This window comes from Dermacentor silvarum, chromosome 1 (assembly GCF_013339745.2).
Source record: "Dermacentor silvarum isolate Dsil-2018 chromosome 1, BIME_Dsil_1.4, whole genome shotgun sequence".
In the NCBI taxonomy this organism is placed as follows: domain Eukaryota; kingdom Metazoa; phylum Arthropoda; class Arachnida; order Ixodida; family Ixodidae; genus Dermacentor; species Dermacentor silvarum.
In genome coordinates this window covers 408,042,478-408,065,777 of record NC_051154.1, presented here as the reverse complement: position 1 = coordinate 408,065,777, position 23,300 = coordinate 408,042,478, and the positions used below count along the sequence as shown (strand labels likewise).

The 23,300-nt window shown below is 44.3% G+C and overlaps 1 long non-coding RNA gene across 1 annotated transcript; it reads right to left on the bottom strand.

Moving 5' to 3' along the window:
• Positions 1-852: 852 nt before the first annotated feature.
• On the bottom strand, positions 853-20,918 carry LOC125942796 (uncharacterized). The gene is made up of 3 exons (XR_007465364.1): positions 20,746-20,918; positions 19,627-19,765; positions 853-933 (listed from the first exon to the last, which is right to left on the bottom strand). It is a non-coding gene; the product is annotated as an uncharacterized LOC125942796 (long non-coding RNA).
• Between the last annotated feature and the right edge of the window lie 2,382 nt (positions 20,919-23,300).

The following is a 23,300-nucleotide window of genomic DNA, read 5'->3' as shown; positions in this document are numbered from 1 at the left end:
GCCAGACCTCAAACACAGCTCCCGCTTGATCCATCAGTCTAACGCTAACAGTGGCAGCGCTGCCGAGCTAAATTTGTGCATTGCGCCGTGTTGTCATTTGATAACGAAGCTAAATTAACGGAAACACATATCTGTCTTAAATAATTGGGCTTTTGCTAAGCGCATTTAAGAATAGCCTCGATATCAGACGCTTTTCTCGGTCGGCGCACTTCACTCGAGTCAAGGTCGCATTTTCAAGGCGTTCCTTGACGGAGGAAATGTGAAGTAGTGTTCATGAAACGCAACGGCGCCTTGAGTGAAGGAACGCTCGCCTCGACTTGGCTGAGTCGAGGAGAAGCGTTGAGTGAAGGCGTGTTCCCGCTAGCACAAAAGCGATAGAAAACTGCTTCCATACCGATTCGCCAAAACTAAATGAACGTCTGAAAGACGCACTAAAAAATCCGTGCAATCCGTTTAGAAGGTGATAAACGGTCGTATATCGTTGCTAATGTCCAGCGGATATGACTATTGCAAGAAGTTCTAGAATCCTGCTTAAAGTAGTTTCGAAAAATCTTGTCTTGAAATGGGATTTTGTAAGACCATTACAAGCATTTAAAAAATACAGATTGAATCCTGCTACAATCAGGATTTTGACATCCGTTTTCTTTCACCCTCCCCTCTAGCGCCCCCTCGTCTCCCTTTCCTTCCCTCTCCCCATGCCCCTGCGGCGTTTCGCCGGCCGGCGGCATGCAGGTTTGCGCTTGTGCAATACACGAAACACATACAGCAATAACATTTTTTATTGCAAAAAGTAAACACGACTAGACAAGCTAGCAATCAACATTAAATATGAAGTGCCTCCGAGGTAACGTCCCATTACAGGTATCGACCTTGATAAACCTGGTTTCGAACAGGCTGCTGGGCTGTAGCTCCTTAATTCAGCAGGTCTTCTTACTGCAAAAACATTAGGCATGTGTAAAACGTATGTTAATTGAAGCAACACTTTCTTAGTGAACGTATAGTTTTTCAGGCATTGGCAATAAGCACTGCAATATATCTTGGCAATGGGCAACCCTATTGAAAAATTTGTACGCGAATTGTGCGAGAAATGTGCGAGATGTATGCATATCGCACAGATTTGACGAGAAGTGTGCGATGTGCTACGCACATTCAACGAGATATCGTAGAAAATGCGGCGAGATCTGTACGCATGAGCTGCGTAGACTCCACGAAGTGTACGAGATCTATGCGAGGTGCTACGCGAATGCATGAGCGAGATGTACGCATGTGCGAGATGTGTGCGATGTGCTGCGCCAACCTAACGAGATTCTGTATGAGGTGTGGCGAGATAGGCGTGTGATGTGTACGCACTGTAGTCATATGAGCAACGAGATCTTGGCCGATGACTACGAATTGCATACAAAGTGCATGCACCTAAGTCGTAGTGTATACAAAAGCTCGTGAATGACCAAGATTTTATGATGAATCGTTTTGTAGCACATGCAAGGACATATCACTGTGCTGTATGACGACCCTCGACCATTGTGCCACATATAGCAGCATAAACTGCAGAATGAATAAGAGCTTCAGTGTTGAATTTCTGCAATTTCATATAATGGACACACACATCCCCATCAAGCTCATGTCAGTCCTAATGATGCAATGATTTTCACTTGGGGACATATTCTCGGATAATCACTTACGGCAATACTATTGCCTTCGTGTGACGCATTGCTCAACCAGCCATTAAGCGCGCGCTGACAGTGATATAGCCAAAGCTGTTGTCCGAGAGTACGTTCCTTGTTCAGAGTGGATCACCCGAAGCTTTTAATGCAATATAGGGTTGAGTACCTTCACAGTTTCGGAAAAAAAATGCTATAGGTTTGTTTTTTATGCGGAATAAAAGAAGCTGGCAATGCGATTATAGCTCACTGAAAACACATCCAAGATGGACGAGTTGGCAAATGATTTCATTGCATGTAGTTTGATCAGTAACAGAAGATACACGCGCTTTGTCACAGCCTAATCATATTGCTTGCGTCAGAGCTGTCAGTCAGAGGTAGCAATGCAGAAATTTCAGCTGCACATTTTCCACACAGCTAAGTGTGCCCCCCCACAAAATGAGTAATTCACTAAGAAAGTTGGGGTTAGTTGGTGTTGATGCAGTTGCTGTGACTAGTGCGAACAAACTGAAAAAAAGGTGGGAAAGGACAGAGCACTCTGTCCTGACCCACCTTTTTCCGTTAGTCTTCTCCGCGTTAGTAATTATGTCACAGCCCCTACAAGACTATCAAATCTGCTAGTCACCTTTATTGCCCATATTTTAAGAGGTTGTTAGTGCCTGTTTATGCCAACTGTGCAGGCAGGCATAAACTGGCCATGCATGCCCACATGTAAAAAATAAAAAGAACCACAAATTCAGTGTAAATAAATTGGCGAATAAATAGCCAAAATAGCAGCCAAAATCTATCGCACTTTGACAGAAAAAAATACGAAATTACATAACCATCAATCACTAATGCTGTCATACGATCAGCACATTTTGCCCAATTGCTGCTTGAAAAATTATTTGCACTGTCTTTCACAACTTGTGTACTGTATGCTGAGAGAGCTTGACGTAGTAAAAAACCTCGTATTTGCCGCTCAACAGCGGCAAATACGAGTTTAGCGTGGCAACGCACCATTATCTGTGTATATACTACACAAAACTGAATTTGAAATTAACGGAGAAATAACTAAGTAGTTCGTGCAGTGATGGTTCAGAGCAAGGCAACGCTTGCGATTCGTTAAAAGCTGACCTCGAACGACCAAAATGTCATGTCCCTACATTCAAGCAGGGTCGCTAATGACGAACATGCAGCATATCCTAGCGTTCGCGCACGCCGGAAACAAAAAACACTTTGCAAATCGCTGACACAATAACGACGCATATCAGACGCGCGCACGCAAGCACGCACGCGCACACGCACACACACACACAAGCAGTGTCCGAAAGCACTCGCGGACAGACAGTGCGGAGGTTCTCGCGCGTTGGCTATAACGCAAATCGAGCCGGCGTGGCAGAAGCGTCCGATGCGCAGACGGCACTCTTCATGAACTATACACATCCGCAAAACGGCACACAAGCCAGAACAAAGTGCGTCGACGACGCCACTCGACACCAAATGCGTCGTCGATAACGCCGCATTAAAACACGGACACCTTGTTGAATTCACAAACATTCACAAACCAAGCCACGATATGCTGCGATTTAACGGCCCTGACCGGTTGATACGGGCTGCTCCGCAGGTTGCTGTCCTCAATGTTGAAAGAAACGTTGTTGAAACACGCCGCATCACTCGCATAACATGTGAATACCAGCCGCCACCATCCATGCAATCACGATTACCGTGGAGCACCGTGCCGAGGAGCCAGAGACCAACGTTGCCTGAGACGACAAAACGGTAGACGACGATGTAAACAATATGGCCGCCATGACGTTTATCCGGCTCTTGCAAAGCTTCCGGTGCCTCTATCTTGACGAAATGACATCATTTTCCCGTGTTCGGCTGTCAAAATGTTACCAGTCTAGAAACGTTGGGCTGTCGGTATGTGAGCGCTGCATGAACATTTTCCTTGCGGACGGTCGATGTGGAAGTTTAATCATATTTACGCTTTGCCCAGAGAAAATGTGCTCTTTTTGTGCGCATCAGCGATCGCTAAGCCCCTGGGCCTGTGGCAACGCTGCTAGCTAGCTGTATCTTTCGTGCGGTGCGGCGTTGTTGGTCATCGTAGTTCGGTCCATTCGCGCTCTTTTTCCCGGCTCATTTGCAGCCTCTGGTACTCTCGCCGATCTCGCAGCGGTTCACAGTGCACGGAAGAATGTGTTGAAAATTGTACTATTACGTTCATCCGCAATTTAACAGTGTTTATGCCGGAAGGACAGTTCGTGCAGTCGATGCCGCCGGACCTGACACGAAGGAGCGTTTGCCGAGTATGTCTCGAAAGGTAAGTCCGGCGCTTGGCGCATTTTTATAGTTCGTGTAGTGTGCCTTGTTAGGCGGAGCACAAGATGATTAGTACAGCGACAAAAAATTATAAAAGTGATTTCCTAATGTTGTTATTAATGCCGTAGTACACATTTAGCAAACGTTTTATGAAAATTACCCTCAAAGAAGTATAGGATGTTGCCAAAGGCTCCATATATTGTTTCTTTGCTTTCTGTTATGAAATACACTAGCGCCGAGTATCGTTTAGTCTGAACGGGCACAAAAATTGATGCCGCGAAAGTCGCTGCTTCTGTACGTTATTTCTCAGCAAGAAATGGTATATATATTTCTAGACGTACGTTGACGTGTTGTCTTCACAGCTAACATCTGCGCGAGACGGCACCGGATTGCTCGGTCTGACTCATGAGCACATTTTAGCTTGTATGCAAATTTTTCTGCCTATATATTGTCAAGACAACCTGTGTTTCTTGTGTTGAGTGTTCTGTATGTCTTCGTGCATTTGACAGGTTAAATAACTGCCCGTGATGTCAGAATGAGATATTTGCACAACCATGTAGCTGGCTGAGGTCCTTTCACAATTTAACACGGTGTTGTTAACTCACAAGTTTGCAGTTTCAGCAGTGATTGCTATAAACTGAACATTTCTTGTTGTTTAGGGATGTCACGATTTCGTGAGACGGAGGCATCTCTGCACCACATGGGAGCCTGTGGCAAAATTCAGTCAGAGCAGCCCAACAAGGAATCTGATATGCTTGCTTGACAAGGTGTGTACAAAACAGTCACTGCCACTTATGAGTTCTAGGTTCTGTTGGTATAATTCATACGTGCCATTGGTCCTGAATCTTTTGGTGAGATATACGAATTTGGAATCGTTCTACAATTTTACTATTGTTGCATTGAGTTATGAGAATGAAATTCTATTGGATAATATGTTGTAAGAATCTTGAAAAATTGGGTGGTATGAGATTGCAAAATTGCATGTAAACAATAAATTGTGATGGCACTTGTGCTGCAATGCAAAATCTCTAACGAGTATTCCAGAGGGGCACTTCCTACCAAGCCCGATTCAGATCAAAATTAGCTACTGCAATTGGCTTCCTCACGCAGCTTGCACAAAAGAGCCAATCACAAGTGAGAAATTTGATCCGGATTGGGCTTGATCGCAATGAAAAGTGCACTGTATGACACCCGTATTAGACGAGCTTATTGAGATAAGTTCGTAAAGCCGGGTTAATCGGCAACAGCAAAAGCACTGAAAAAAGCACACTGGTCTAAAAACAATGTTGTCAGTTTCTGCTGTTCCAAGTTAATGGTTAATAATGTGTCTCTATTGAACAATGTAGGCGCTGAGAGAAAACTAACAAAATACATGCTGACTTTCCAACACAGCATTGTGTCTAGGATTTTTGCAAAATATAAAGTTCACAGGCTGGCAGAAGAAGAAGTAGTTTATTGATGTGAAAAAGTAGAGAGGTCGGCCGGAATATGGAGCATCTGGCCTGCTACTCTACGTAAGGGAAGGGGAGGAGGGGAAGAAGAGGGTCACAATGGGGGATGATAATGGGAGGAACTAGGTGAAAGAACACATTGCACAGATGATTATCACAAGCGTGAGTCCAGGCCCGTGTCGCCTAAGAAGCGTGAAAAAGCACGCATTGCCTCTGTTGTCTGACAACTATGTGGCCCTGCGCCTAGCAAGAGGTCCTCCGACAGTGGTCATTTATATAAATGCCTCAAGGTGGCTGCCAGTGTGAGTCTTTCGCGTGCATACACCGGGCACACCACGAGCACATGGTCTATAGTCTCTATAACACCACACACTGAACATTCCGGGGAGTCTGTCCGTCCAATGATGTGCAAATATTTGCGCGTGAAAGCGACGCCTAGTCGCAGTCTGTGTATCAAGCATGTATGAGGGCGTGGAAATCCACGCAGAACAGGAAATTGCATATCAGCATCCAGCCTTTTAAGGCGAACGTGACGAGCGTCTGGCTGGGCCCAGTATGTTTTCGTCGCACTCCTCATTAATTTCGACAGGAGGCATGTGATGTCTGGTCTAGAGAACGGCACTACAGTTCGCAGGCCATTGCTGAGGGCGCGCTTTGCTTCAGCATCGGCCATCTCATTACCATTGAGCCCACAGTGTCCTGGGATACATTGGAACACTATGCGGTGGTGTTTTTTCTTGAGCGCAATGAAAGTACCTCGGCGATCTGCAGTGCCAGAACCTGATATGCGGTGTGGCGCAGGAAGCATCTCAAAATTTGCAGCGCGGGTTTTGAGTTCGTGAAAATGCACCACTCTAGAGGTCTTTCCCCGCAGATGTGGCGAATCGCTTCCCGTATAGCCACAAGCTCTGCAGCGGTGGAAGTTGAATTATGATCTAGAATGAAACCTCGAGTCATCTGCTGGGCTGGTATCACCACAGCTGCTGTCGATGCCGTTGATGACGCGGACCCGTCTGTGTAAACATGAACATAGGTCTGGTATTCTGACCAGATGTATGCCAAAGTAAGTTGTTGTAGTCCGCTAACGGGAACCATTGATTTCTTTAGTGTGCCGGGGACGTTCACGCATACCGAAGGTTGAGTCATCACCCACGGTGGTTTGACGGGGTCATATGGAAGGGCATAGCCTGATGTTATGTGGGGTAGATGGCTGCGGAGTGCACTTGTGAAACTGCTGTCCGACCGCTCATGTAAAACCGACGTGAATGAATGGCAATGGTGTCGTGTAAGTAAGCGTAGATATACTCGAAGTGGTTCGTGGGACAGGTATACCGATAATGGGCATACACGGGCTTCCTCAATTGTGCCTTTGTTGGAGGCACGCCGTGGCAAGCCGAGGCATATTTTGAGTGCCTGCGCTTGAACGCTCTCTAATGTCCGTAAGCAGGAAATACTCAAATTTGAGAGTATCGGGAGGCTGTATCGAATGTAGCCTATAAATAGAGAATGATAAAGTCGTAGTAGGGAGCCTTCCGTGGGGCCCCATTTCATGCCTGCTACGAAGCGAAGAACATGGCAAAACAGATTAAGTTTTTGCTTCAACATATTCACATGCCTCGACCACGACAAATCACGGTCAATGATAATGCCCAAGAATCTGCGGTGGGAGACATAAGGTATATAACACCGTTATGGAGATCGGATAGCGGCAGACGGATTTTCGCGTGAATGTAACCACAGCACATTTCTCAGCAGCTAAGAGCAAACCCTGACGCCGTATGTGTCGTGAAGTAGATGACACAGCACGTTGTAATCTCGCACGTAGTTGTGGGCGTGTTGTACCAGAAGCCCAGATGCAGATGTCATCTGCATATGCACTGATGTTGATGTGAGCTGGAAGTTCGCTCACCAGGCCAATCAGGGCCACATTAAATAATGTTGGGCTGAGGACTCCTCCCTGAGGAACTCCATGGCATACCTGATGACGATTAGTCCTCTCCGTCAGGCGTGGACATGTAAACGAAACGGCCGCTGAGATAGCTCACAATCCACAGATAGAGCCGGCCGCCAATTCCCAAGTCATCTAGGGCATCGAGAATGGCTTCATGAAGGATGCTGTCGTAGGCCCCTTTGATGTCTAAGAAAACAGCGGCGACAAGTCGGCGTCGATGTTTTTCATGTTCCACTGTCGTAACGAGGTCAATGACGCTGTCAATCGAAGAACGACCTCGCCGAAAGCCGGTCATCATGCTCTCCAGAAACCATTCAAGTCTCGCCAGGACCATTCGTTCCATAACTTTTCCAACAAAGCTGGCTAATGCAACTGGCCGGTATGAGGTAACCTCATAAGGAGTCTTTCCTGGCTTCAAGAGAGCAACCAGGCGGCTGATCTTCCACTGCTCCGGAACAATACCGGTGACCCATGTGTCATTGTAATAATTGAGCAGTGCAGTGCGACCAGCCCTGCCAAGGTGAGAGAGAGACGAATATGAAATCCCGTCAGGACCAGGGGCAGATGAATGGCGATACGACGCAAGAGCAGCCTCTAATTCAGGCATCGTAAAGAGCAAGTCATAGTGGTCACTGGGGGAAGGTGGCGCAAAAACCTCGAATTGAATTGAGGCTGGCCGAGTTGTGCCCACAATCATCTTGCAGAAATCGTCCGCTACCTCTACATCAGTGCGACGCTGGTAAAGGGCCAGAGCACTGAAAGGGTGCCTTTCTTGTGGGGGAGAACGCAGGCTCCTAACTACATGCCAAATACGTGACAGCGGCTTGCGAGGATCCAGTGATGAACAGAACTTCCTCCAGCGCTTCCTTCCTAATTTCTCGAGATGGCGCTTTATTTGTCGTTGAGCTCGGCGACAAAGGGCGAGATCGTACGTAGATTTCGTCCTTCTGTATTTCCTTTCAGCGCGCCGTCGGACTGCGCGTAACCTCTCGAATTCCACGTCGATAGGAGAGCCCGGCGTCGGTGCACATAAGTTCCGCGTGGCCTCACCGATGGCGGACGTGATCAAGTCTTCTATTTGGGTTGGTGACTCGAGATCCACACAGGAATTCTCCACAAATGTCTTAAAGGTGGGCCAGTCTGTGCACCGCACATGAGACGAAGTAGGTGCGAACCACTTCACGCAGATATACGTTGGTATGTGATCACTGCCATGTGTTTCCACATCACTGAACCAGCTAATAGAGGACTGTAGTCGTGAGGAAGCAAACGTCAGGTCCAAGCAGCTACTGTAGGATGTGCCACGCAGAAACGTAGGAGAGCCATCGTTGATATTGACGAAATCCTGGGAGTGCATAAAGTCGGACAGGGCTTTGCCTCGGTTATTCATTACTGCACTTCCCCATTGGGGGTGATGAGCATTGAAGTCACCCACAATAATATGAGGAGCTGTACAACTCTGGATTGCTGAAGACAGGTACGAGAAATCAATGTGATCTCTGGGTGAAATGTAGCCGCCGAGTATAGAGAAGACCCGTCCTTTAAGCGTTAACGTCAAGCAAATGTAGTGGTTCGTGTTATGGGGCTGTAGGACATGGCGGTAGTGTGAGATATCTCGGCGTATGCACAGGCTGGCAGGTTTGGCATAACGTACAACACGTTTTCTTTAGATGCCATATTCATAACTTCCAGTTTCGACATAATATTCAAGTACTACTTGAACTGTATATTTTAAAATATCGCCTACCTTCAGTTTAATCAATATACCTAAGTAGCCTCCTCTGAGTCAGGTATAATTGGGGGCTTGAGTAGATATGCATGATATGCTACTTACTGACTATATAGTGACCTATTTCTTTAGGAACTGTGTTTTGAGGCACACATATCCTTTTATGTCTTGTTATGAGTTGCCCGACGAAAGCAGAAGGGCATTGCAAGTTATTGCATATATTACTGCACTTAATTCCTTACATACATGCCTGCACAGATTCTGTGTGCCTAGATTTATTTCTCGAAGTAGTCAAAAATCATGTATTACACTTTTTTTTCTCTTTTTTTGGGGGGGGGGGGCGCTGTTCATTGATTCCCATTCCCAAAGGGACGTTGAAAGAAAAAAACACGAAAGGTGGCTTGAAAGTGTTTGAATTTTGTATTTAACCTATTATTTATTCTTCTAAAGCACTACCAGCATGAACACGTTTCTGCTCACTTTTATAAGCTAGCTGCCAAATAAAAAAACACAGTGTGAAAGAGTATTTATTTCTTTTTTTACTTGTTTTATTGTATGTTCTTCATTTGGCTCACAATGTTCTACCTACCACCTTATGCAGTACTCCAGCTGGAGCCTATGAGGTATGTTTATAAATGAATAAGTAAATTCCTGAAGCTTGCAACAAACCATGAAGCATAACATTTAAATGTAGTCAGTTCATAATACATCCCTAGAGCAGCATAGCATCAAGCTTGAAGCTGATCTCTAATGTCCCATAAATTGCAGGTTTGATAATGTGGTATCACAAACTGCTGGTTACGCATGTCAGTCAGCCTGGTGCAGTGGTCGCAGGTGAGAGTGTAACCGAAAGCTGTGTATGCTTTGCCTTTCCGCATTTGACATGGGAGAGAGCTTGAACTCTGCTATTGGGCTTCTCTTATAGTTGGGACCATCTCTCTCACCTTCTTATTATTCTGTCAACTTGCTAGTATGCACTTCTACAAGCTTAGTTATGATGTTGACTGCTGAACTTGGATGATGTGCGTTTCAGTAGTTAGTGGGACCCTCAAAACCATGCTGTACTTTGTGTGCATTTCAAATGGTCAATTTGAAATATGCGATTGTCTGAAATTCTCAGGGAAACAAGGTTTTTGTTCTGAATAAGGCATAGGCTGCTTCCCGAAAGAGTACCAGAAACAATACTTTCTCACCTAACAAATGTGTTTAGGCACGCCGTGCTCAGGCCATGCTGACCTACAATAATTAGATCATAATGTGCTATGTCGACCATTACATGTTATTAAAAGTGGCAGACAAAAGTCATAATGCACTTGAATTTCACTATTAAAATGTGTGTGGCTACCTAACATTTAGCCTTAGCCGCTTTGGCGCAGACACCATTAGTGCAAAATGGGCGTATGTCATTACTAAGCTTTTGGGATAAGTACAGACTGAATAAGCACTTGTCAAGATTTTGAGTAGGACTATAACGTGAGACCCACCCAAAGTGTGATCTTATTTTTATTTTTTCATTTAGACCATGAAGTCACTTTTCTCTTAAGCTTGTGCAGATACGTCACGCTAGGCGAGCCCCATTCATTTCTCCCTTTACAGTGAATCCTGTTTTTCAGTTTCATGTTGCATGACATACAAAGGCACTTTAAGCAAGGCCAAAAATAAGCGGTTTGAATGTGTACAAAATGAGTCCGGACACATTTTTTTGTTTGGAGACAGTTTAGACGCATCATGTATTCTTTCTTTTTGTGTTAGTTTTGTGATGAGAGGTTATTTATTGCAAAAAGAAAATGAAGGTTAAAGTGGCATTTCGTGCCAAATTTTGCGGCGAAACATCGTACGTTGGAGGACATCATGCGTTCCAGAGTATTTTCGTATATTTTGGCTCTTGCGGTTCAGTACACTTGCTCCAAAATTGCTAAGCTCAGTTCTTGCCTCTTTTAGAATGCAATATAGTCAATTTTTGCCAAAAACAAATTAACTAGGCCTTAGCAGACAGCCAGCAGGAGTGGGAACTTAATTGTGGTTTCACCACCTGTATATCGTTCTTGTGTATTTTCTAGCTTATCAAGCCTCTACTTTTGGATAACTGCAGTTTTTCTGGGTTTGCGGAAGAGTAATTCAATAATGCAGCTCAATTAATTATTTTTCCCTTAAGTGTCCCTGTAAAGTTTTGTCTGATTGATGTGGCATGAGACAACACTGCCCGAAAGTTATCTTGCATGTCAGCAGTTGTGTTGCCATGTAATCACCAGTATTGTCTTTGAGGTGCTCAGAGATGTCACTGCACTTACTCCTCATTACCCAAGACCCTAAGAAGCCATAAAGAGGATCTGTTTGAAATGTCCTGCAATAAGTTATATCATACTGTATTCACTGGGGCTCTGTTAAATGCTTGCAGTAGAAAAGCACTGTCTTCTCCAAAATATGCATAGTGTGTTGGGAATTTGTCAGCGATTCTTTTTACCTCAACAGTCATGGAAATATTGATTTACCGTGCTGACTGGCAGATTTATATCAAGCCTGATTTCTGTAGCTGACTGTAGGCTTTTTTATTACACAATAATTAAGCTGGTTTTCAATAATACCACCTTTTCACAGTACTGAAGCACCAGTTTGCAAAAATAATAGAATAAGTCTAACTCTATTTTTTGTAAAAGCAAGCTGTTGTCTTACACAGCAACTTCAGTGAGTTTTTTAAGCGCGGCTGGCTTAGGATGTTGGTTGAAAATTAAGTTGCTTAAAGACATGTTGCACCAGAGAGCATGTTTTCTTTTATCTAATGTAGCATTATCTGGTCTCTTATGTTCCTTTCCATGCTATTCACAGTGCACACTTTCTAAGGAGATATGGGACAGGCAGATGGTGGCATTCACAGCTCACACATTCCAAGGCACTAAGGGACACACAGAGCGTGAAAGAGGACAGTTCTTTTTCACTGTCTGCCTGTCGCTTATTCTTTTGGCATGTGTGTGCCATGAACACCATCAAAATGAACTGTTACCAACTTGCCCTAGCTTCAGCTCTTGCGCTTGGTGTTTTTGTCTACAAGATGCCCATATGGCAGTAGTAGTGTTGCTGATATTTGAGTGTATGAAAAGGGCATGCTTACTTGATTGCAGAACAATTTGATTGGTTCTACACATGGTACTGAACTTACCAATGTTATTTTAAAGGTGGGATTAGGTACTGTTTAAAGTGCCCGTGTGCAGATGCCTAAAGCTTGTCTTCTGTTGACAAAAATTGGGCTCAAGCCGTAGGAGGATAGTTGTCAAAGTGTAATTAAGGCCTCCTGGTAGACATGCGGAGTTATGCTGCTGGGGACACTCATTGGTTAGCCCTATTGGTAATGCTGTTAGGCTTATGGGTGCTTTAACATTGCAGTGCCTGCAGAATGCATGTCGTGCTATGGTATCATAATTGGCCCACCAAGTTACCACCTTTGCTAACACTATGTGGCTGTCTGGCCTACATAACCTGACTGCCACCTATACACGAGGAGGAGGAGGGAGGCAAAAAAAAGGTATCTGCAATTAATTTTCTTGCATAGATGGCTCATGCATCATATTTTTCTTATAGTGCAGGATTTGTTACTCAAAGTGAAGCTTGCTATATGGAGAATATCTAAATTTTTTCATATGTATACCGAACAAGGATTGATTTGTTCACGGTGTCACTTTTTATATTATACTCACGTGACACTAAGCCCACTTGTATTAATGCAGGTATGGCTGGGCCTGCAGAGAAAGTGTAAGCAGACTGTGCTGTGTTGCTGATCAGTGCTGATCTCCACACCTGAGTTGGTCCCACAACATCCAGGCACCAGCGTGCTTTGCTTCATCATTGACAAGGTAATATGATACGGAGAGCTTGCACCTGGATATCAGTTTTGAGCTTGAGTTTTGAGAAATATGTTAAGATAGAAGACACAAGGGTTTGCCTTGGTGATAGATACACGTGTGTGTTTTTTTAAAGTGCTCTTTTTGAAATATTCTTCGTGGACCTATTTTCAGCAAATGTTTACACTCCTTAATTGCAAACTGCCATGGAGCTGGTTTATGCTTTAAACTAGCACTCTTTCACCAAGAAAAAGCCTTATTTAGCACAAAATTGATAGGAAAGGCAAGGAGGTGACAAGACAGAACACTACTAACACCACCCAATTTTACTGCTTGCACAGCAATATAAAGCGAGAGTTGAAAGGACGAAGTTTGGGTTTGCATTCATTGGTTATATGGGTTTTGGAGCCCCACACAGCTTCTTTGCTAGGCAGACAAGCTTGTGGGATGTGCTTCTGCAATTTGTACAGTACACTGACAGTGCAGGTGCGGGCCATATCTTCGGAAGGAAATGCACTGACGGCACCATTCACGGCGCAGATGACTCATAGTCAGGCAAGGCACCAGTGTTGATGTTTGTTCCCTTGCCCAAAACAGCATGTTTAGGTTCAGTGTAGTTGTAAGAAGACAAGTTAAACATCACTTTCATGGTTTGAGTGGCCGCATTTTTCTTAGAGCACTAAATTTCTTTTCTTGCAACTGCCTGTCCTGGTGTTTCCTTAGCGTCGGCATGAAGTTGGCATGGAGTTACGCATCCGGGAACTCGTGAACAATGACCCTGTAGTTGACACTTTGCGAAGAATACATCGGCTTCCAAGCCCTTCATTTTCTGTTGGCATACTTTTACTTGTACTGTTAGCAATTTCTTCTCAGCTTGCTGAATTATCTTGAGGCCCCACACTGACACTACTGATGTCTTCAATTGAAGACTTTTCAGGATAAGAGTCCTGGCTTTGCAAGTGTGGTTTAGAAAAAGGTGGCACTTACAGGTGGCTATTCAAGACCTTAGTGAAATGAACCGGTAAGAAATGAACCGGCAAGTCTTGGTTACATCTTGTGTGTAGTCCTGTTAGAGTTAAACGTTTTACGAAAAATTGCATCGTCACTAACACGATGATAAGCACTTGGTCATTCACCACAACTTTATAGTCGTTACCTGGCTAAATGAATTTTCGTCGAACCCTTGATAATACCTTCTACAGAACTCATGTACAAAACATTGTTACCAAGACTTACTGGTTCGTCTCACTCGCATTCAGAATAGCAATCTGTAAGTGCCACCTTTCCTACAAAGAACCTTATCCTGAAAAGTCTACACTTGAAAGCATCGGTAGTGTCAGCGTGGGGCCTCGAGATAATCCGGCCAGCTGGGAAGAAATTACTGGCAGCGAGAGTTTAAGAGTGCTGACAGAAAATCAAGAGCTTGGAAACTCGAGGATTCTTCACAGGGTATGAACTAGAGCAGACCATTATTCGGGTCTTCTGGGGCATAAAGCTGAATGTCAACTTCACAGCTAGACTAACGGACCACCTGTGCGGGCAGTCACAAGAAAGCTTGATGTATTATAACCAAAACAGCCTGTTCAAACCAGGAAGTTATCTTGAGCTTGTCTTCCTACAAGCGCACTAAACCTGAAACTGCCATTCTGCGCAAAAGACAACTTCAATACTGGCACTTCACCCAACACTGACGAAAGTAAGCTGCATCGTGTAACGTGCCCGCAGTAAGCTCTTTCTGAAGCAGGAGAAGGGCCCACGGGGCTTACGTTCCATGGTGTAATCCAGGAACCTGTCTCGGCTCCAAAAAGGGAGCTTTTTTGGCTTGGCTTGGCTTGGGTCAATGACCATAAGATTATCATTACCAAACAGAACGCATTAACAGTTGCAGACTCAGGGTAATGTCTTTACTTGCTTGATTTTGTGGACAAAAACTGATGAAAGGGTGCCCAATGTCACTAGTTATCCTGTCCAGGAGTCCGTGATTTCAAGAAGTTTGACAATCATTTCATTGGCTAACAATCGCAAAGCATACTTGTGCTGTCATTTGAAACAAAACTATGCACTTTAAGGAATTGTGACAATTTCTTTAGGTGTGGGGAGCACCTGCACTGCATATATAATTTTGGTTAAAAAGAAAGTAAGGCGGAATGGGCCATATAAAATTAATGGCAATAATTTTGGCATAAGTAGATTTTTGCTCAAACGATCTGAAAGTTTCTTGTTTTAGAAAGTATTAAATTTTGTTAAACGTAGCTGCTGTCAGATGATTCTATATAAGCATTTGGCCTTATGCAATACTATTTGCCTTAAATAAAATTTTTGCGTTTTATTTGTCAAAACCACAATATGATTGCTGAACGACATATTGTAGGGCAAAGGCACAAATACACTGATGATACACGAAAACATGTCACAGGTGCTGCTAATAACTTTATTCGAAACACAACAGGATACTGTATATATACTCTTCCGAATGCACAGGTGCACTAGCCACTTCGGGAAGACAACAGAGGGCGATTATCCCTGCTAACACAATCATTTTGAAGATCTAAACAAAGCAAGTTCCGCGTCGTACAAAACAACAAAGGTCTGACTTACACAAGCACTACTTTTTTATGTAAAACGCTTTGAGTAGCTCACATGCAATTTTATCTTTACTTCTGCCTGGGATCTTCACATCATAAAATCTCGCACGACAAGGGCAGGCTTTTTTTTTGCTGATAGATGCGCATTCAAGTTTGTCGTCATGTTTTTAGCATGCTCCCTCATTTATTCATTGATGCAGCGGCCAGTTTGTCCTACATAGGACTTTCCACAAGGCAGTGGGATTTCATAAACCACACCGGGACCACATTGCCCGTAAGGTGTTACATGTTGTACTTGGCAGCTTACCTTAGATCTGCCCATTATGCGGCGACACGTTCGGGCCAGCCTATTGGGAACAGACAACAATACATTCACTCCATGCCTGTTCGCCACTTTCTTTAAATTGTGGCTCAACTTTTCACATAAGGTACAACTTGCGGTCTTTGGCCACTCGGCTCACCAGCTCTGGCCTCGTTCACCAGTGTTCCCGCTTTTGTAGTGTTCTCTGTTCCCAATATGCTGGCCCAACTGTGTCCCCGCATAATGGGCAGATCTAAGGTAGGCTGCCAAGTACAACACGTCACACCTTACTGGCGATGTGCGACCATAGGGGTTTATGAAATCCCACTGTCTTGTGGAAAGTCCTATGTAGGACAAACTGGCCGCTGCATCAATGATCGAATGATGGAGCATGCTAACAACACGACAAAAGACTTGAATGCGCATCTTTCAGCACACTGCAAAGCCTGTCCTTGTCGTGCGAGATTTCATGATGGGAAGAGCCTGGGCAGAACTAAAGATAAAACCGCACGTGAGCTGTTGGAAGCATTTTACATAAAAGAAAAAAAGTAGTGCTTGTGAAAGTTGACCTATGTTGTTTGCATGATGTGGAACTTGCTTTCTTTAGATCTTCAAAATGATCATGCTAGCCCTGATAATCGCCCTCTGTGCTCTGCCCGAAGTGGCTGGTGCGCCTGCGCGTTGTGAGGAGTACATATACTGTATCTCGCTGTGCTTCAAATAAAGTTGCTAGTAGCGCCTATGACGTGTGTCTGTTTATCTTCTGTGTATTTGTGCCTTTGCGCTATAATATGTCGTTCAGCAAACAGCAACTTCCTTCTGCACAATATGATTATGGGGACATTGTAGTGGGGAACTCTGGATTAACTTTGAACACCGGGGGTATGTGCCCAACGCACCTTATGGGGGTGTTGTTACACTTTGCTGCCATCAAAATTTGGCCGTTGTGCATGGGATTTTATCCTGCGCCATTCGGCTTAGCAGTGCAATGCCAAAGCCACTACGCCACCACGATTTTAGTTTTGCTGGCAGAATAGCAGTTTCCAAGTAATTTAATTAGCTCGACCTGTTGATGCTGCTCTCTAAAAGTAGATTTTATGCGTGTTGCTTATGTTGCTTTAGTACTATATATATATATATATATATATATATATATATACATATAGTAATTGTTATTACTCAGATAATGTCTTTTTTTTACTGTAATAACACTTGTTTCAGTGATCTGCTAATGTGACAGGTTATTCTACTTCACTATAATGCACGTTTCCTTAGGAGTCATAAGCATTGCAGGAAACCACTTATTTTTAATAAATTTTGTTCAGTATCGCATGTTCTAAATGCTAAAGCATTCTTACCTGTGTGAATGTCAGCTAAACTGCTTTTGCCTATGTGTTATTGCATGTGTGAGAAAAAAAAACTGTTGGCTTTTGTTTACTTTTTCAGGTGCGCGGCAAGCTCTCACTCAAGCAACACATTCCAGTGGTCTTCTGTCAACAGACCGGGTGTACTGAAGTACCATTACAAGGTCCAATAAACAACGCGTGCGAGATGTATGACGTGCTCTTGCTTAAAATCGGAGGACTTCACTATTAATGTAAGCTTGAATAGGTGTGCTGAAGAACCTGTGTAACGTGTACTTGTTTATTAACAAGTACAAACCATTACCTCACCTGACATTTTTTTCACCTCAACATAACTCTTTACTGTAGATTTTTGAACAAACCATTAATTACAGCGACACAACACTGCAGTAAGGTCAGCACAAGTGTTCATGCATGAACACTTGTATTTACAAGAATTGTATTTGCATTATTATACTAAATATGAATATGAGGTGCCTATCTTTTTCAGGGTGCATACTCGCAGGTCGTACAAGCTCGTCATCTTGTACGCACTCAGCTCGTAGAAACAAACTCGTTCATAATGTACGAGAATCTCGTTCAGTGACAAGAACGCGATCTCGTACACATGTGTGCGAGAAATGTACGCGATTATTGCTGCGTAGGCTGTACGAGGTTCTCGTAGACTCAACGAGTTCTCGCAGACTGAACGAGTTTCTCGCACAGTCTACGGAGCAATAATCGCGTACACTATTTCTCGTACATTCTCGTTCACATTTTTTTCAATAGGGCAGCACTGCAACATATTGGTCCAAGCACACAGTTTTCGAGCATTCCACCTTTATTAACATGGTTCTAACATTAAATGATCACAAGTGAAATTCCCTTCTCTTGCCTTGAAGACATACTTTACATCTAACTGAAGGTGTTGCATGTACAATCGCCAACCAGTGTAAGTGTCGGCTATTTTGCTAGCTTTAAGGAGGCTGTTGTCTTGACTAGTTGGCGACTGGTAGATGACAGCAGCCTCCTAAACATGTGCGAAGTAGGTGCCAATTAGCATTCAAAGAAAGGAATAGATAATGCATTTCTGATAATGTTGTACGAGAAAAGAGGTAAGTGCGGCTCTGCAAAGGCACACCTTCAGTGTGACAGCATTGTTACACCAACCCAATTTTATTTGCCACAGATCACATAGCGAATTCAGAAATGGCGCAGGCTTGAGCATATACCTAAACACCAGTCTATCAAACACGTCGCATACTTCAAATTGAGCAAATATATTGCGAATCCTTAAAAATAAAAGACAGCAGACGATTGCAACCGTGAGTAACAGCGACTATTTGCAGCACGGCTGCTTCAGGCATATACAGTAAGAACTTCAGTTGCTTGTGATTAAACCATTAAAATGTTGCACGCCTATGACTTGCCTGTTTGAAAACCTCCACACAATAACATTGCCAAGCACTTGTAAAGAATTTTTTCACAAAAACAGTGAGTCATCCACACACAAGGTGGGAACATAAGCCGTAATTTTCCACCCAGTTTCAACTTTGACCTTAGTGACATTTATAGTTACGCAATGGGTTAAAGGTTAAGCTCGTGCAGTTTATAAATCATGATCTAGAGTGCTTGCCTGTGCAATTTATTGCTTACACCGAAATGAGCCCACACACTAAAACCCACACACGGCGCGCGGCGACGATTTCATCGCCGTTGCACTTTATACGGAATATCACGGCGACGACGACGGCGGCAAAAATGCCCTTGCAGTTATAATTTCTATCGCAATAAAAGAAAAAGAACCGCGGCGTAAATTTCGCTCTCTCAAATGGCAAGGTCGCCGTTACGTCGTCGCGCCGTAACACGCGTGTTTGAGTCGATGTCTCAACGCTGCGGCTGCGACGCAGAGGGAAGTAACGACGGAGGCCCAGTCCGGCTTACGAAACTGCTCACAACCGGCCAGCGCTAGCTTCAACGGCAGGAAAAGAAAGGGAGAGAGTTAAGCTGGCGCCGGGCCGGTGGCAGGCGCGCAAGGAGACAGTCGAAGGTGGGGGAGCTACGAGGGAGTTGAGTAGGAGAGTGAGGGGAGCCACCGAAGCGACGGAGTCACCTCTGCTGAAGCCAAATCCGCTTCCCTGACGCCCTCGTCCCTCACCTTCGACGTGTCCGCGCACGCCCGTCGCCGCCGTGCTGGCGCCGCCCGCTCCCTACAGCATCGTTTTCTGCGAGCGTTGGCCAACGTGGGCAGTCTCGTGGCCCCTACTCGCCATCTGCTTGCGCACCGTGATATATAACGACTCCATTCGTACGTCGTGCTGTGGTGCACGAGTACTTCAGAAATAAGTCCTTCCTTTAATTCGAACAAACTTTCGGGCTCCTTCGAGTTCGAATTATCGAGATACGACGGTATATGTGTCACGCTGAAAACTTAATTCGTACGACTAATATGAAATAACAGTTACCTGGGTTCTTGGAGTTCAGGAGTTTCGTGGTGGCCCTTTGGGCGGCGGCGTTTTCGTCTGCCCCTTTCGGCACCTGTAGAGGGTACATGATCGGTGTTTTCACCCTCACGCGCCTTCTCTCTTGCACGTAGGTATGTGCCTGCATAGTAAGTTACAAAAAAACTCTTAATTGTTATGCTGATAAACTCGGAGTATCTATGTTTATAATGTAACACCAGTGCCTATTACAAATTCAACAGAATTTTGTTCTGCACAGACTTGCAAAACGAAAACGCCAGTGCGCCCTCAAAATTTATTTGTTGCATGACTGAAGCCAAAAAATGTTAGGTATCCTAAAAAAAAGATGCTGTAAATAGCTACACTGTCGGATTATGTTACAAAAAACAAGGCAACAGTGCACTACATACAGGGACACCCTTCATTTAACTTTAGCCAAACTTTAAAAATATTTAAGTGCCACGTACCAGGACAGAACCAAGGTAATGTTGGAGATACTCAGATTATTTTTTGCATTCCGCCTAGTTAGATAATTAGTTCTAATTATTTAATTCTCAATTACTATAGTTAGATAAAAAGTGTCAATGAGAAGATTGTAAAGCAACATGAGAAACCCCTGATACCGCTTTCTGTTTCTCAATATGAGCTACATAAAGTGTTTTTCCAAGTGTGAAAGATGCCTGCCAATACACGCAAACTGCCTCGAGCAGCCAGTCGTTCGGCAGTTTTGCGTGTATTCGCGGGCATCTTTCACGCTCGGAAAAACACACGAGTGATCTCGCACAAGAGCGTTGACGGAAGAATGCTGTGGCTACGCGAAGATCGTAGCACGTCTCATCATTCTGCGCCAAACGGGAATGTCATCGTCATCCTAACGATCAATGGTGAAGGAAACGTCACAGAGATAATTTTAGACAGCCTTGGCAAACCTGAATACGCACACAATAAAAGGAACGTACGCAGACGTAAACATGCCTCTTAAACACTATTAGAGATTCCAGTTAAAATCAAGGCGCTTTCATTGCAAAACTTCATTACCGCCTAAAACTTCCACCTAAACTCCCGCCTGAAAACCGTAAATAATTAAACACGACAGGTCTCAAAGTGGCAGTGACTACTTACGTGAGCAAAGAAGATGTGGAAGGCAGTCTGGCGCTCCGCAGTTCATGAACGAATACGCGTCAAGAACTTAACGGCTGGTCCTGACAAAAATAACGGTGAATGTAACGGCGGGTTCAAAAGTTACGCAATCTTGACGAAAGCTGCGCGGAGAGCGCAGTCCGCTCGGCTGCTCAGACTGCGTCGGCGCAAGCGATGACGCCGATGAGCCGTCGCGCCACTCCTCGCTTTGTCAGGTAGCCGCTATGATACGTCGCGGCGCTGCATCCTCTTGCGACACACGCTGCTGCAATGCAGAAAAATACTCAGTGTGGCTTCGTACTCGGTACCTGAAGCACAGAAATGCTAGCTAATTTAACTAAGAAAATACAAAATGCGGCTACTACCATAATTCTAGCGCCACCTTACAAAGATAATTTGAAATAACAATAGTCGAACTTTTTAATGCCTCATTCTTGGCACTTTGCGGTAGGTAGGTAGGTTCCTAACTCACTATATAATACAAAAAAGTGATGTGCAACCTATAATGGAATCGAACCTCTGCCGTGGGGCACAGCAGCCGGTTCTCTAGCAACTAGACTACGGTGTCTTTTTATTCCTTTCGGTCAAAGTAAAACAGGTTAACCAAACAGACAAAACGAAAACTGCGACAAACAATATCAAAACATTTTACAGTTTGAACCGTCAGTCCAACTTGGCTGACATTGTCATTTAAAATTCTCTGAGCGTTGTCAAGGGATCTACCCTCGACAGCCACTCGGGAACACAGCAATCATGCGTTCCAAATTTTCATTCAAAGGAAAATGGCAATATTCGCCAGGAGAGACAGATCGCGTTGAAGTGTATCGAGGACTGTTCAACAATGTCCTCGCGTCGATGACAAAATCAACGTCGAAAGTGGTGCTTAGTTTCCGGAGAAGTTCAGAAACTGCGGCAAGCGGAATTCGGTGACTTGTAACCCATGATGCTAGCCATCCTTGAAATTCCACACATTTACGTGGACAAAGATTTGCCTGATTTTCTGCAGATGATGATCCATAGTCCGAAGAACCTCCATTTTCGATGCCCACGCTCATAGAAGGGTCGTTTTGAGGAACAAAATATTCTCTAGAAATGTCTTGCGTATGTGCTTCTACATTTTCTCCTTTCAAGGCAAGGTCACTTTCGTGAAAACTGTCCTTGGATTGAGCATCCTCATGTGGCGAGGATACTTCACTAGAAGCATGGTTACTACTTTCATTAACCTACCATGATACTTATTGGACGGTACTCGTGGCAACAGGACTGGCGGATATCAGTTCGTCATTAACTCTACGCCTCTTCTGATGGTCTGAAAGGTCAGCGTAACTTTTCTTCTTTATTGTGGACTTGATTATGAGCATAAAGAGCAAGCGGCTGCCCCTTCAGTGCTCACTCACTACAATGCAAACACCCGCGCCTGGGTTGATTGCACTCTCTTCTAACAGGGCGAAGCAAAAACAAAAACCAACGTCCGTTTTTCCCGCCAAAAAGCAGAACAAAGAAAACAACAACAAAAAAATCAATAATTGTAGGCTGCTAGAACAAGCGATTTTAAACGTCTTCTAAAATCCGCCTTATAGCAAGATTTTTCCATCCCAATTGAATCCTTCTCGATGTTGACTTCCTCAATCTAGATTTTTGACGGTCAAAGCGAAATATCCATGAATAAGAATGATTATATCTCTTTTGTGCTAGCTGGGTTTAAGAATACGGTGGTTAGTCTTGGCGAATCGGTATGGAAGCAGTTTTCTATCGCTGATGTGCTAGCTGGGCTACGGCTAGCTCGCTGGTCCTTGGCGACGTTGGTGTCGTCCTCCGGTTTCGGGCTTGGGTCGCGGCTTTTGCGGGGGCGTTCGGTGCATGAACGAACTAGCACCTCCACCAGATGTCACGTAGTAGTGACGGTAAAGAAAACAGTCGTAAAACTGTGTATGACGAAACTGGTTGTTTATTGGGCGAACCTGTGCCCACAAAAGCAAGCTACACTCAAAGCACAACGATAGTGGCGAACACAGTCGGCGATCGTCGAAAATCTGATCAGCGGCGAAACGCGTCGGCTTTTATACCTGAGTCATCGAAGGTTCTAAATTAATCCCTGATGCCCGCGTGTCTTCTAGAAAGTTCTAGACAATTCGCGTCGGTCATACAATCAGATAACATAAGCGTCGGTGAAAACAGGCAATGGAAAGAAGCATCGATAACGTTCTAGAAACTTCCGATAAAGGCGCGTCCTGCGCCGAGTGATAACGTTTAACATTTGTTAGCCGGTGGAAAGCGGCCACCGGAGAAAGATAAACATGTATACGTGTCAATATGCAGAATGGTGCAGTAAATACCTTGGTTTGGTTTTCTACAAATCTCTCGCCGTATCAGAACTTCCAGAAGATTGGAGAAAAGCTAAAATAACACCGATTCCCAAAGCAGGAAATAGCGGTGACCCTTCAAACTTCAGACCAATATCATTAACCAGCACGTCGTGCAAAATATTTGAACATATAATCTTAAAACATTTAGCCGTTTCCTTGGAGACGAACGGC